This window comes from Chrysemys picta, chromosome 8 (genome assembly GCF_011386835.1).
Source record: "Chrysemys picta bellii isolate R12L10 chromosome 8, ASM1138683v2, whole genome shotgun sequence".
Classification (NCBI taxonomy): domain Eukaryota; kingdom Metazoa; phylum Chordata; order Testudines; family Emydidae; genus Chrysemys; species Chrysemys picta.
This window is the reverse complement of record NC_088798.1, coordinates 30248248-30265323: the sequence shown is the minus strand read 5'-3', so window position 1 is coordinate 30265323 and position 17076 is coordinate 30248248.

Here is a 17076-nt window from a genome sequence, read left to right as displayed (position 1 = left end):
CTGCTTCTGAGCCATCAATCTATCTGAAGAAGCGGCGATGTCATGGGGAGATTGCCATGTAGCCCCCTTTGACCTGCTGTACAGCCTCACCTACCAATTTCCACAGTCTTACTTCCCTCTCCACTGCAGTAATACAGTTCACCAAGTAGCAATCCAGTCATGTGAGTGCCATCCTCCTCCTAAAACAGATCAAAGCACCACCCTATTTAAATTTAAGAACGTCATCCAGTGCTATGTAGAAAGTAATCTTAGTGCAGCACAGCACATAAAACCAACTGTACAAAACCCGGGGAATGCTATTTTCCATTACAGTGGAAGAAGGAAGTATGGCTCTGCACAGAATTCACTTGTGGACTCTTGCATGCACAAAGTTCTTATATTGCTATTATAGCAGATGTAGCTATATCTATTCAGTATCTAATTGCACTTTGGAAAGACTGAAAATGCTTTTACAAAGACATTTTAAGAGACAAAGTTCATGCAAATAGCAGGGGCAACCGTAAGTATACTAGTGGCTTTAGCAAGAAATTCTTGGTACCTTGATCACCTGAACACACACCATGCCCACAAGATAGAAATACACGGAAAAAAAAAAGTTTGCTAAGCATAAAATGGGATGGCTTTCATTTTCCAGTTATTGCTTCCACTCCCCACTTTTCATCTTCCATTCTCTCACCCCACCACCCACTTAATTGTTTTGATCTCCTCCCTTATGTCAGTTCTGTTCCCTTTTATCTTTCTCTTCTTTCCTCTGGATCCCATCTTCCTGTATCTCTCGTATTACCCCCACCTCTTCCCTACCCAACACAATCAGACTGGCTCACAGTGATAACACAAAATCAAGTCGGAGGCACTTGACCCGCATGATTAAAAATAATGAAAGTAATTAAAAATAATTCTCCTCATGGTGTTTAATGGGGCCTGTCCCTTTAAATCATGCACACAATGGCTTCAGTCCTCCACCACAGGTGTTACAGTTATGCAGTGATACAGTTAACAGCTCATCATTTGCATTATAAACCTAGATTAATAGTAGAAATGGGCAAAAAGAGGTTGTGTGTGGACTAGGTTTAAGTTACTGTTTGGGTTGAAACAGAATCATTTCTTACTTTCAGGTTCAATGGTCCCTAAATCATGGAAGTATTTTTATGAGAGTTTGACTCCAAATGGCTGAAAACAGATTTGCATCTGCATTTTCTGAGTGAAGAAGCTCCTTGGGTTGCATCATTCCTGGGAAACTTCTTTCACTCGCGCTCTTTAGTCTCCACTAAACACACAGTATTTGGCTGTCTATGAACCAGCAATCAGGTGAGGACCAGCATGAAGCTTTTTCCTGCCTCAACACATTCTCCAGATGGGTGCACTTCTAAACCAACTGTTGGCTGGCTGCTTCCTCTGGATGCCATGACATACATGTGAGATGAATTATAAAGATGTTCACCATATAGGCAGCTGCAGGAAACCTCACTGTACATCTTCTTTTGCATAAAGATTTAAGACCTTATCTCATTCAATTTAGTTACAGTTTTTTCATCATACTATATATATAGAATATGTAATCAAGTGGCATAAAGCTTTAAGTGGCGTGAGTTCAGAGTGTATATATGTAGTACATATAAAGCAGTTGTCAAGGCTGCTTCCCCACTCTGAACTTTAGGGTACAAATGTGGGGGCCTGCATGCAAACTTCTAAGCTTAACTACCAGCTTAGATCTGGTCCGCTGCCACCACTCCCAAAGTGCTAATTCCCTTCCCTGGGTAGCCTTGGGAGACTCTTCACCAATTCCCTGGTGAAAACAGATCTAAACCCCTTGGATCTTAGAACAAGGAGAAATTAACCGTCCTCCCTCCTTTCTCCCACCAACTCCTGGTGGATCAAGATCCAACCCCCTTGGATCTAAAAACAAGGAAAAATCAATCAGGTTCTTAAAAAGAAGTTTTTTAATTAAAGAAAAAGGTAAAAATCATCTCTGTAAAATCAGGATGGAAACTAACTTTACAGGGTAATCAAACTTAAAGAGCCCAATGGAATCCCCTCTAGCCTTAGGTTCAAAGTTACAGCAAACAGAGATAAACACTCTAGCAAAAAGGTACATTTACAAGTTGAGAAAACAAAGATAAAAACTAACACGCCTTGCCTGGCTGTTTACTTACAAGTTGGAAATATGAGAGACTTGTTCAGAAAGATTTGGAGAACCTGGATTGATGTCTGGTCCCTCTCAGTCCCAAGAGCGAACAACCCCCAAAACAAAGAGCACAAACAAAGCCTTCCCCCCACCAAGATTTGAAAGTATCTTGTCCCCTTATTGGTCCTTTGGGTCAGGTGTCAGCCAGGCTACCTGAGCTTCTTAACCCTTTACAGGTAAAAGGCTTTTGGAGTCTCTGGCCAGGAGGGATTTTATAGTACTATACACAGGAGGGATGTTACCCTTCCCTTCATAGTTATGACAGTAGTTTTAATCTAACCTGGCCTAGAACAGTTTTAATCTAATTCAGGTACATGCAGTATGATACTGCTACTAAATCACCGCAGTTTCATACAGTTCTGCATTATGGCTTTCCAACTATTTTATTCACCCATTTTCTGTACTAGTGGAATTATTTTTGCGTATTTCTTGAAAGCATCTAAACAAGTCCTAGAAAAATAGATGTCATCCAAACTTGCATCTTAAGTCACAGTAGATTTGTTGCAGTTTCTGTGATAATCACTTTCTTCTTTTTCTTTAAAGCACATATGGTTGCACTTACAATAAGGCAAACTGCTGTTGTTAACCCAAATCCTAGCAACACTATCCTTGAAACACTATACTCAATATTACCAGCGAGATAATCCATTGCAGGAACCAATGTCACTGTTTGTGCTATATTAGATATATCAGAGTGAAAGGAGGCTTTATCAATGGCACATACAGCCACATAGATGATGGTGATATTTTCTGTTCTTAAAGCTTCTGGTTTAAATACAAATATTTCCCTGTACCCAGCATGCTGAGGTGTCAGAGTGCAGGTATGCACCAGAATAGCATTATCAAAGTTGCCTCTTACTTTCAGAGGATTTTCACTTGTTCTTATTTAGAACCTTGCAGCTGAAAATGGAAATATGTCAGAGACTATACAGCATGTATTTAACCCTGTAATTAAAAGTGTTGATCTGTTCCTTTAGAAGCAGTTACATTGTTAGCAGCACAAGTGAGCGCCTATTCCAGTCACCCTATTCAACCATCTGAACAGTGAAGGTTGCATGCTGGACAGATCCCATAACAGAACACTTGCTCTGCTAACTTGAGGGGACTTGAGGAAGCACTTGTGAACTTGAAATCTCACTGAAGACAAAGATTCATGATATTGAATTTAATAGCCAGAATGGGCTAATTCTGTCCTCACCCAAAGCCTCGCAGCTCTACCAACCAGTGCCGGCTCCAGGCACCAGCTTAACAAGCAGGTGCTTGGGGCGGCCAAGGGAGAGGGGCGGCACCTGCGGCAATTCAGGGGCAGCAGGTCCCTCACTCCCTCTAGGAGCGAAGGACCTGCTGCTGAACTGCCGCCGCCAATCGCGGCTTTTTTTTTTTTTTTTTGCTTGGGGTGGCAGAAATGCTGGAGCTGCCCTGCTACCATCTTCACTGAATTCAGATTAGAATGAAGTAAAATTATTGAGTGAAAAGCTTTCACTCCACTCTCTCCATTCACATTTGGAGACCACATGGCTCCCTTCTGCGGCTGCTCAGAAAGCAATACGATACTATAATGAAGGTAAGGCCTCCCATCACAATTGCATGCACCACTTCTGCAATTCTTTCAAAACCCATTGGCCGAGTCAGTCCAAAATCACCCCAAAACCAGGAGTGAAATCCTGGCCCCATTGAAGTTAATGGCAAAACTACTATTGACTTCAATAGAACCAGATTTCCCCAGGGACTTGTGTGGTGTACTATGTTTCAGGCTGAGTGACAGGAACGGCACATATAGGTAATCTATGGGTAGAACTCTGGTTCGTAATCACATTTTATTCATACTAAAGCAACAGAAATATTGGATCAAATTTTCAGAGTTTCTTCACTTGCTCTCATACTTCAGAAGCGTGTTGGTTTGCACAGGCAAACCCTGTAGTGACGCTTAAAAAAAGGTGCTTTTTCTCTGTACAAAATGGTTGTAGTTGCAAGTTTTTGTGAGCACAGTTAAGAAAATTTGCCTCAATCACTGTGCAATTTGATTGCAATCAGATGACAAGCAGACAAACCATCAAACATACCTTGCACATGGTCAAGATCATCCCGATACTGTCCATGATAAAATAATCATACTGTCAGCTGTTCTGGAATCAAGATCAATAATTTTACATGGTGGAAACACATCAGTCTGGGGTCTAGTAGGAATGCAGACAATATGAAGGAGCCTCCTGAGGCTGTTCTGCAGAAGCCACCTACTCTGGTTTGAATATCTTCGTTACTGCTAACTGAGGGTCTTGATGGGTTCATCTGGATCTTACCTACAGACACACACGCACACACCCCCTGTTGGATTTGTCTCAACATTTTCACATTAAGGAGCTCTGCAGCTATTGCGACCCCAATTCTGATCTCACTTATACTGCTGTAAATCAGAAAGAACTCCATTGAACTCAGTGGAGTTGAGAGACCAGAATCACTCCATAGTATGTGCTCTGTATCTTCAATAATACTGAATTAATTAGAATGAAAATAATATCTAAGTGAAGTACTTAGGACTCAGCATAAAATGGTAAGTGTTTGACATTTGCTAAACCTTTGAAACAATTCTGAATGTAAGCAGGGCCGGCTCTAGGCACCAGCAAAGCAAGCAGTTGCTTGGGGCGGCAGATTTGCAAAGGGCGCAATAATCCAGCATGGGAGCTGAGAACCAACAGGGGGCCCTGGGAGCTGTAGTTCCTTGGTTAGCTCCCTGCCTATAGAGCCAGCCCTGGAGCAGGGAAAGAACTACATTTCCCAGCATTCCCTTGGCCACTAGCAACAGGAAGGGGTGTGGGAAAGGAGTATGGAACTGAAATCTGCAGCTTGCTGTGAATGGTAGGAACAGAGCCAGCTCTAGGTTTTTTGCTGCCCCTCCCGCCCTGGGCTCCCCCCCCACACCCTCTGCTGCCCCAGCTCTGGCCCCCACCCGCACCTCCTGCCATCCCAGCCCTGGGCTCTCCCCCCAAAAAGGAATTGGGGGAACTAAATGGACGGTGCACCTCTCTATCTCAAGCCTAGCAAGGGAGGTATGTGGATCCCACTAGAATTTAAAATGAAAAGTAAGGGAGGGGAGGCTCTGGACCTGGGCAGCTTTAGATACAGTACCATGCACATAGGAGGATTTACACTTCTGAGCAATGGAAGCAGAAATTGATTTTTCCTTTCCAGATATAGCTAATATTCAGAAAGGGAATCTAGCACCTGCCTTCCAGATTTGAACACCCTCAAAATTCAGGAGTGCTCAAGCTCAATTTGGGCAGCTGTTACTTCATTTCCCCCAAATCAAATATACTGATTCACTGTAACTTGCTGTAGAAAAAGTAGAATAAATTGAGCAAGAAATGCTTCCCAGTGGTTATTAGGACTGGAATTGCTATTTTCAACATCCATTGCTTTTTTTCCCCCCTAAGTTTTAGTTTTATTTGTTTAAAAGGAAGACCATGATAGTGCATTCCCCATAGAAACAAAGAATGGAACAAAAGAATAATAGAGGCACCTCAACTTTTCCTTATTTATGTAGGACAGTCTTATAATATGCATCCAGATATCCTCCAGTCACACAAGCTGAAAATTGTTCCACTTTACTGCAGTTCTGGAACCAATCCTGTCTGTGTTCTGTGCACATCCAAAATTCCCACTGAATGACCTGCCCTGGGAGCAAGTTACCAGTGACCCAGGGCTGGGGCAGCAGTAGGATGCAGTTGAGGGCGAGGGGAGGGGGAGAGCCCAGAGCTGGGGTGGGGGGCAGCCAAAAATTTTTTTGCTTGGGGCAGCAAAAAACCTAGAGCCGGCCCTGAATGTAAGATGATTGACTATGATTCTGCAGTGCCATTGGGGTACATGGCACTTTACAGAAGTAGAGGCAGGAGAACCTCCCATATCTTCTTTTTTCACAGGCAAAACATAAATCTGTGTGGATTTATTCCTTCTAAAGTCCCATCCACATCACAAAAGTAGTGTTCTAGGAAATAATGGCTTTAAACTTACTTTAAACATTGATTTAACGACCCCTTTTTTGCTCCTGTGTAGAAAGGGCAGAATTTAATTAAAACAATTTCTGAAAAGCATCCAAAACTATCATCATCCAGCTGGGCAGATCCTCATACTTATGAAGATCTCTTAGCAAGGATGTCAATGCTCTAATGCCCTTTAACAGTGTTTGAGAGAATGTGATGCAGTTATTTATTCCAGGGTATCCACAATGGAGTCTGTTTTACATGCCTCACCCCGTATTACTCCATCTTACCATCTTCTATGTCAGTGGTCTCCAAAGTGGGGTGCGCAAGATGATCCATTGGGGGGGCGTGGCAGGAGGAGCGCCGCTGGAGCAAAAGGGCAGCATGGCAGGAGGAGCGCTGCCGGGGGGGAAAAAAAAAAGGGTGGTTGGAGGAGCGCTGCCCTAAGATTGGCTGGAATGCCGCCCCTTACAGTGTGCCGTCCCAGGCACGTGCTTCCTACCCTGGTGCCTGGAGCCAGCCCTGCAAGGTACAGAAACTCCTCACTTAACATCCTCGTTTAAAGTTGTGCAATGCTCCCTTATAACGTCCTCTTCTTCGCCTCCTCTCCCTTCCTTCCTCCCTCCCAGGGCTCCCCCCGCCGCCAAACAGCTGTTTGGTAGTGCATAGGACTTTCTGAGAGGGAGGGAGGGAGGGAGCAGGGAAGCTGCCCCCAACCCCACCCCCCCAGCCAGGCAGGGCCACCCGGAATGCAGGCCTGAGTCCTCTGGCCCATGGAGGAGTGGGGCAGCCAGCAGCCGGAAAGAAGCGGTGCTTTCCCCTTCAAAGCCAGCCGGAGAGAAGGGGCTCTTTGACGGGGAAAATGCCGCTTCTCTCTGGCTGCTGGCTGCGCGGCTGCCCCTGCTCCTCCTGAGTCCTCTGGCCCATGCTCGCAGGGCCGTGTTCCGAAAGGGGCTTTAGACCTGCAGGCCAGGGCCCCGGGGCCCCCTTAGCCCAGGGCCCTGCAGCCCATAAAGCCCCTGCATTCCGGGTGGCCCTGCCTGATGGGGGCAGCTCCCAAAATGGTGGCTCCCAGAATCGTGGCCATGGAAGCGGTGCTGCGCTGCGCAGAGCCACCTGCACACCCCCTGCACCAAACAGGCGCTGCCTCGGGTAAGTGCTCTGCACCTCCTGCCTGCCCCACCCCTGAGCCTCCTCCCGCATCCTCACCCTGAGCGCCTTTCCACACCCTAACTCCCTGCCAGACCTCACATCCCCACCCTGAGCGCCCTCCCACACCCTAACTCGCTCCCAGACCCTGCACCCCAACTCTGAGCTCCCTTCCACACCTTAACTCCCTCCCAGACCCTGCACCCCCATCCTCAGCGCCCTCCCGCACCCTAACCCTAATTCAGACCTTCGAATCGCTATATCACAAAGTGATAAACCAAGATTTTCAGAAATAATGAAGCATATTCAGTCACATTGCTCTCACTAAAAATATTATTATTAATAATAATAATTTTTTGTGAGAGCAAAAAGGTTTTTTCTGCTGTTAATAAATAAAATAAAAATTATTTTAAAAATATTGTTTATTTCATCTTTATTTCATCCTTCTTTAATTTCTATTTTTTGTGTATGTTTTGTAATGTACATAATATATTAGTACAGTAGTACATTAATATAATTTACACATAAATAAATATACATATATTGGGGATGGTGCTCAACATTTTTTTACTGATGGGGTGCGAGACCATTGTTCTATGTAACCGGGTATATAGATAGAATGACTCCATGGCACTGTGGGGTGTGGTCTGACAGCCTTGTTAGCTCGTTGAACACATACTTTCACGTTGCATCTGCCATTTTCAGAGAAAGAATAGATGTACCTGGAATAGACACCGTCATTCTTGAGAATGTCTGACTCTAGACATACAAAACAACAGAATTAGCAGAAAGAAATTACTGCATTAGTTAGTTCTTCATTGTTAGAAGGAAACTCAAAGGCAACGACAAGGGCAAATTCTGCTCTGACTTATAGTCCATGCAACTCCATTGACTTTGGTGCTGTACAAAATCAGAGAATAATTTTGCCCAGGCTGTTTATAAAGTGACCAAGAGAATGTGTGACAGATTTTCGTTACCAATCTGCCTGGGCCACAGTTGATCAGCTGGGCCACAGGATCGTTTGGGAAGGGGATGACGTAACACACCAAGTGTTTAAATTTTAAAACTTTATTAATAAAATACATCAGAGAGTGCTGGGAACTCTCCCACGTTACTCAGAGGAAGAAAGAAAACATTAATGCTCCAAGCCTTCACCCACTTTCATACTCACATATGCACTACCCAAGACTGGCCAGGCCTGGGTGTAATGTAAGAAGAAGAGGGGGTGGGGCGGATGGGAGTTCTTGCCCTGGGCCCAGGTCATCTGGGGAATCCACTGTAATCTCCAAATTGCTCCAACTCTCGGGAGGGTTTTTAAGTCCTGGGTTCCTTTGAGGGTGTTGTTGTCCAGGGCCCTCTGTGCCTGGTGTTCATTGTACCAGTCCCAATCGGCTTGCTGTGGCTTTCTTGGCTTCCCAAAACACACTGGCTCTGGAGAATTTGTTATCCCTTCTGTTGGCCTTCACCGTTGCCGTTTCATTCGCTCTGTTTTCGCTGCTATCTTTCCAGCTCTGCTCACTTAGTTCTCCTCTTCTTATGACTGGGCAGCTGTACATTTCTCGTCTGTAGATTTCTCGTCGAGCCCATGACCTTGGGCCAGGGCCAGCGTCTTATCTTCACACGGAGCTAGCTAAAGTACCGAGTTAACCCGTTCTCTGCTTTTTTCCTTCTTCCCCGCTATTCTTGGCCTCTCGTACTCCTGCAAAGGAATCTTCTATTCCCCACTCACACACCTTTGACTCTCCCCAAAATGCTTTGTGATGCTTTCAACAGCGTTAGCTGCATACAGTGTTGATCTGCCTTCCCCGGGGACTCCCTGAGGGAGGGGGCCATTGGGGTGTGATAAATGCAATTGGGAACTAGAATCCTTGCTTATCACCCTGAGGGATACTGACTCAGAGAGCAGCTGATTTCTTAGCCTGGGAGAGTTAAGGGATTTTTATTTCCTGGGCCTATTGCTTCCCAGCATGGATGATTATACAACTATATCATTAAAGCTAAGTTAGCCAAAGTCAGACCACCGTAAGAAAAAGGCCACAGAATGAAACCACAATGCTCCTTTAAAAGACAACGATGCAAGTATTATGCTTTCAATAGGCAGGCATGGTTGTGCAACTGGAGGGAGCTCCTGAGAGGTCTTTATTAAAATTCTGCCAAAAACTGAAGGGAGGTTGGGATGATTTTTCTGTATATGATGGCGCTTACTTCCTTTTTGTATACGGCTAACCCATCACTTTTGGAGATAACTTTTCTCGGGCCTCACAAAGAACATACATTTTGCCTTGGAATAGATATTTTTCAAGAAATTTCCCAGATTACCTCCATTTAAATCTTCATCCACAACCAACTCTTCAAAAAACTCCTGTGCTACACTATCAGTTATACCTAACACATTTTTCATTAACTAAGTATACCCATTTCCATTAAAGCACGGGTAATCAAAGTTTGTTAGCTAATTTGGAGTTTCTTTTTCTTGACTGGTTATGAGAAAAAGATAGATTCCTACTTCCCACACACTATCTTCCTGTAAGCACATATACACTCGTAATATACACTCATAATACACTCGTATTTGCGGTGACAAATATTTATGGGAATCCTTGTTAATTATTAGCTGCACTTTGCTGTTGGCAGATGATGACTTGATGTGAACTATGAACCAAATATAACCCTAGTTACAACCTGTTCTGGAAGGCCATGCACATCAGCAAAAGACAGCCCAAAGCACATTTGTTCCCCTGGCTATACACCATTAAAATCAGCGCAGATATCAGAAAGCCAAATGTGTGTATGATTCAGTAGTAATTGTAGTCGAATATACTGCATATAACAGATGGCAAAGCAAGAGCACCACTCACATTAAAATCTTTACTCTTCCTGGGCGCCTCTCAGAAATTAACATAAGAACGGCCATACTGGGTCAGACCAAAGTTCCATTCAGCCCAGTATCCTGTCTACCAACAGGGCCAATGCCAGGTGCTCCAGAGGGGGTGAACCTAACAGGTAATGATCAAGTGATATCTCTCCTGCCATCCATCTCCATCCTCTGACAAACAGAGGCTAGGGACACCATTCCTTACTCATCCTGGCTAGTGGCCATTAATGGACTTAACCTCCATGAATTTATCTAGTTCTCTTTTAAACCTGGTTATAGTCCTAGCTTTCAGAACCTCCTCAGGCAAGGAGTTCCACAGGTTGACTGTGTGCTGTGTGAAGAAGAACTTCCTTTTATTTGTTTTAAAACTGCTTCCCATTAATTTAATTTGGTGGCCCCTAGTTCTTATATTATGAGAACAGATAAATAACATTTCCTTATTCACTTTCTCCACACCACTCATGATTTTATGTACCTCTATCATATCCCCCCTTAGTCTCTTCTTTTCCAAGCTGAAAAGTCCTAGCCTCTTTAATCTCTCCTCATATGGGACCCATTCCAAACCCCTAATCATTTTAGTTGCCCTTTTCTGAACTTTTTCTAATGCCAGTATATCTTTTTTGAGATGAGGAGACCACATCTGTACACAGTATTCAAGATGTGGGTGTACCATGGATTTATATAAGGGCAATAAGATATTCTCCGTCTTATTCTCTATTCCTTTTTGAATGATTCCTAACATCCTGTTTGCTTTTTTGACTGCCGCTGCACACTGCGTGGACGACTTCAGAGAACTATTCACAGTGACTCCCAAGATCTCTTTCCTGATTAGTTGTAGCTAAATTAGCCCCCATCATATTGTATGTATAGTTGGGGTTATGTTTTCCAATGTGTGTTACTTTACATTTATCCACATTAAATTTCATTTGCCATTTTGTTGCCCAATCACTTAGTTTTGTGAGATCTTTTTGAAGTTCTTCTCAGTCTGCTTTGGTATTAACTATCTTGAGCAGTTTAGTATCATCTGCAAACTTTGCCACCTCACTGTTTACCCCTTTCTCCAGATCATTTATGAATAAGTTGAATAGAATTGGTCCTAGGACTGACCCTTGGGGAACACCACTAGTTACCCCTCTCCATTCTGAAAATTTACCATTTATTCCTACCCTCTGTTCCCTGTCTTTTAACCAGTTCTCAATCCATGAAAGGAGCTTCCCTCTTATCCCATGACAACTTAATTTACGTAAGAGCCTTTGGTAAGGGATCTTGTCAAAGGCTTTCTGGAAATCTAAGTACACTATGTCCACTGGATCCCCCTTGTCCACATGTTTGTTGACCCATTCAAAGAACTCTAATAGATTATTAAGACATGATTTCCCTTTACAGAAACCATGTTGACTTTTGCCCAACAAGTTATGTTCTTCTATGTGTCTGACAATTTTATTCTTTACTATTGTTTCAACTTATTTCCCCGGTACTGACTTTAGACTTACTGGTCTGTAATTGCCAAGATTACCTCTAGAGCCTTTTTTAAAAATTGGCATTACATTGGCTATCTTCCAGTCATTCAGCACAGAAGCCGATTTAAAGGACGGGTTACAAACCATAGTTAATAGTTCTGCAATTTCACATTTGAGTTCTTTCAGAACTCTTGGGTGAATGCCATCTGGTCCCAGTGACTTGTTACTATTAAGTTTATCAATTAATTCCCAAACCTCCTCTAATGACACCCATTCTGTGACAATTCCTCAGATTTGTCACCTACAAAAGATGGCTTAGGTTTGGGAATCTCCCTAACATCCTCAGCCGTGAAGACTGAAGCAAATAATTCATTTAGTTTCTCCGCAATGACTTTATCATCTTTAAGTGCTCCTTTTGCATTTCGATCGTCCTGGGGTTCCACTGGTTGTTTAGCAGGCTTCCTGATTCTGATATACTTAAAAAGATTTTGTTATTACCTTTTGAGTTGTTGGCTAGCTGTTCTTCAAACTCCTTTTTGGCATTTCTTATTACATTTTTACACTTAATTTGGCAGGGTTTATGCTCCTTTCTATTTACCTCACTAGGATTTGACTTCCACTTTTTAAAAGATGCCTTTTTATCTCTCACTGCTTCTTTTACATGGTTGTTAAGCCACGGTGGCTCTTTTTTAGTTCTTTTACTGTGTTTTTTTAATTTGGGGTATACATTTAAGTTGGGCCTCTATTATGGTGTCTTTGAAAAGTGTCCATGCTGCTTGCAGGGATTTCACTCTAGTCACTGTACCTTTTAATTTCTGTTTAACTAACCTCCTCATTTTTGCATAGTTCCCCTTTCTGAAACTAAATGCCACTGCTGCAAATCCTACCTTGACGCCTCAACGTGACGCAGCAGTGACCCTGGCTGTTCGACAGCGATGGTAGCAGAGTGCATTCTCCAGCAGGTCTAACCATGCTATCAAGGTGTCAGCCCAGCGAGGGGGTTGCTTCCTTTGTGGAGGAGAGTATAGTCCCTCTTTCTGAGGCTGTAAGCTAGCTAAGTTGAGGAGGTAAATATGTCACTGACAGCCCAGCCAGTGAGTGGCTGAAAACAATGGCTAGAACAATAATGGCTAGAACAACGTGGAAAACCTCACTTCTCAGCACATCCCTCGATCCCCACTCCAGAGGCAGTGAAGCAGTGAGGTATTTGAACGGCGAGAGGCTGCAAAAGAATCTCAGGTGCCAGATCACCAAAAGGAAACCGGACAACTCTCTCAGTGTGCACTTATAACTGCAGAAAACTGATGAGGGAGGAATCGATAAACCATCTCATGGAGGAAAAGGCAAAACCAGCCTGAGATGTGCTGGGTGTTTGCAAAACATGACGAAAGAAGGAAATGGAGGTCAGCTGGAGGGACAGAAGCACAGTCATTTTAGGAAAAGGAGAAGGCATGAGGACAGTTGGAGGAGTCGGATTCATCATAAACAAGGGATGGTCTTCAAAAATTGTCTCATGCCATTTGAAGTCATCGCGTATTGAGGTGCTTTACCTCCAATTGAACTGAAATAGTACCCTCAAAATCATCCGGATATGTGCTCCCACAAGTGCATGCAAAGATGATGATGTGGAAGGATTCTATCAGAAACTGAAGGAAACCCTCGTTCAGAGTTCCACATATACAATTGTGATGGGAGATTTTAACGCCAAGGTTGGAAGAGGGAAAGAGGGCGAAAGGTTCATATGAGGGTACGGTATTGGAGAATAAAACACATGAGGAAAATGACTAGCTATATTGACAGAGATGAGGAGAATGTTCATTGGTAACACCTGGTTCCAAAAGAAGGCCAACAGAAGATGGACATGGATCGCACCAAACGTGAACACAAAAAATGAAATTGATTACTTTCTGATCAATAGACGACGCATTGTGCAGGATATCTCAGTAGTGCCATCATTTAATATCGGTAGCGATCATCATCTACTGAGAGCTAGACTCATGTTTACCGTGAAGGTGGAGAAAAAGGTGCTGGGTATGGTGAACAGAAGGCACCAACTGGTAGCTTTCGATGAGGCAATCCTGAAGGAAAACATTTCTAGGGAAGATTGGAGCCTCCTGGATGACTGCAATGATGATTATGAGAACTTCAGTAAGAGACTGAAATGGTGTGTGAAATCAGCTGAACGTGAAAGACCTAGAAGAGCTAGCGGAAGAATCTCGGAGAATACAAAGACTTTCTTGGAGAAGAGGAGGTAAATTAAAAGAAATGGTAGCAACAGGCTTGAGTACTCCCTTCTCTGCAAGCTTATATGAATGAAGTTGAAGGAAGACTTCAAGAAATTTCAAACTGAACAGCTCCTAAAGGAAGCTGAAGATCGTAAAAGTCTCAAAATATGCAAATGGAAACTGACGTTGTACAGGTCATTATCGGCTTTGAAGAACAGGGACTGAGAATCAATAACTGATCGAACAGAGATGAAGGCAATCTGCAGGGATTTCTATACCCAGCTGTTTGCATCCCATATAAACGTCGCAATGCCATCACTTCAACAAACCGATGAACACTTACTCCCGGTTCTCATTAGCGAAATCCTTCATGCAGTCCATCAAATGAAAGAGAGGAAGGCTCAAGATAAGGATGGTCTGACAGCAGAAGTGCTTAAGGTTCTCGCCCAAAGGTTCAGCCGCTACCTGAAAATCCAGAAGATACCGTCCAGTTGGAAAGAGTCCAAATCCATCCTGTTGCATGAGAAAGGTGATCAAGAAAATCTAAAGAACTATTTCCCAATCTGCCTGCTTTCGCATATCTATAAATTGTTCACTAAAATAATAACAAATTGACTATCGCGAAACCTGGATGAACAGAAACCTAGAGAGCAGGCTGGCTTTTGAAGGAATTATTGCACGATAGACCACCTCTTCACTCTAAACTACTTACAAGAGTGTTCAAGGGAATATAAACTCCCTTTGTGCATTGCCTTCATGGACTACGAGAAGGCGTTTGACAGCTTAGAGACTAACGCCGTTCTTGAAGCTCTTTCAGAACAGGGCATCAGCGTGAAATATATCACATTACTAAAGGAAGAGAACTCTGGCTGCAGCATGGACATATTGCTGTTTGATACTCCCCTCCGAATCCCCATCGAAAAAGGTGTGAAACAAGGAGATACAGTTTCACCAAAATTATTCACAGCCTGTCTTGAATTGGTTTTTCAACGAGCAGATTTGAAAGGTGGCATTAATATTAATGGTGAGCGGCTAAACCATCTCAGGTTCGCATATGATATAGTGCTGATAGCCAAAAATACATCCCAGCTTGAGAGAGTGCTTAAAGAACTGAACGTGAAAAGTAGTCAAGTCAGATTAAAAATGAAACAGTTGAAAACGAAATAGATGAGATCAGATGTTCTGCCAAGAACCCAAATAACTCTTGGAGGAGAGCAGATCCAAGAGGTTGATAAATACGTTTATTTGGGCCAAGAAGTCAACGTGCGCCATGATCAGAAAGGCGAAGTGGCATACAGAAAAAAATCTGGATGGTGCATATTCAATGACATCAAGGACATCCTCCAAGGAAAGATCAGCAAAACAACTTGTGCAAATCTTTTCAACTTGACCATGCTTCCAGCAATGTTATATGGCAGCGAAACATGGTCGCTGACAAAGATTGAAGAACATCAACTGTCTGTCACACACAGGGCGATGGAATGAACATTTTTGGACATTTCGCTCCGTGATTCATCCCCAATGAAATAATTAGGCAGCAGTCTGGAGTGCGAGACGTTGTTGTTGAAAGCAGGCTCAGCAAAATGCGGTGGGCAGGACATGTGGCCTGATTCAGTGACAACAGATGGACCGCAGCTATATCTGAGTGGTATCTGCGAGAACTGAAACAGCCATGCGGTCAGCCTCCAAAGAGATGGGATGGTTTCCTAACAAGGAGATATGGGCAAGCATGGCGAAGGATGGCCAGAGCGAGAGAAAATTGGAAGATGTGTTGTGATCGGCTCAGTCTCAATTGATGAAGGACCGACAGTCTATGCAGTCTATGCAGTTGGGCTGTTGAGGTGTTCTTCCCACCACAGGAATGTTAAATGTTATTATATTATGGTCACTATTTCCAAGCGATCCTGTTATAGTTACCTCTTGGACCAAATCCTGTGCTCCACTCAGGGCTAAATTGAGAATTGCCTCTCCCCTTGTGAGTTCCTGTACCAGCTGCTCCAAGAAACAGTCATTTAAAGTATCGAGAAATTTTGTCTCTGCATTTCATCCTGAGGTGACATGTACCCAATCAATATGGGGATAATTGAAATCCCCCACTATTATCGAGTTCTTTATTTTGATAGCCTCTCTAATCTCCCTTAGCATTTCATCGTCACTATCACTATCAAATTGTGCTTTGAAATTGTTGAAAAGGATTCAACTGCCACACACTGCAGAAGCAAGAAGTTCAGTGTCATTTCTGAAGCAACAGCTTACCTCAATAAGGAGCACTGGGGGGTGGGGTGGGGAAGACAGGGAAATAAGTAAAAAAGGTCCAGAGGAAAAGCTGAAAACAGGAAACACGTCTGCAAACAATTCTCAAGCATGGAGAATTCCCACAAGGAATTCCCTTATTCCCACATGGAGTCCCTCTGACATCAGCTGGATTGTGACTGAGGCCTTAGCTCTGAAGATGACAGCAGTGAGTAAATTAAATAAGTGGTGATGTAACTGGGGTTAGATTCATCATAGCTGTAAATGCTAGATAATTGTACAAAAGAAAATGTATAAATCACCTTTCAATATATAGAAATGTCATAAAATCATGAAGTGACCAACTGTCCACAGAAAACCTTTTCTTTATAATATATATGGTGTAGCACAGAGGCACACATCACTTCACAAAATACAAAGAGACTAATTTGTCACTGCCTTGCACCTTGCACAGCCATTTAAATCAGTGCAAAGCAAATGCATAATGGGTGTGAATGGTACTAAAGCAGAATGATGACGTTTTACATCTACTTCACATACATGCAAACGATTTCACCAGATGCAAGGCACTGGAGAATCAGGCTCAAGTTTCTTGCCCTTAGGAGCTTACAACACAACCACAGGCCCATACAACCAGCAACGGCTCCAGACACCAGTGCTCCAAGCGCGTGCCTGGGGTGGCAAGCCGCAGGGGGCGCCCTGCCGGTCCCTGCGAGGGCAGCAGTCAGGCAGCCTTCGGCGGCGCACCTGCGGGAGGTCCGCCGGTCCTGCAGATTTGGCGGCAATTTGGCGGCGGGTACGCCGAAGCCGCGGGACTGGCGGACCTCCGGCAAGCATGCTGCCAAATCTGCGGGACCGGGGACCTCCCGCAGGCAAGCTGCCGAAAGCCGCCTGCCTGCCATGCTTGGAGAGGCAAAAAAGCTAGAGCCGCCCCTGCATACAACTCACGACC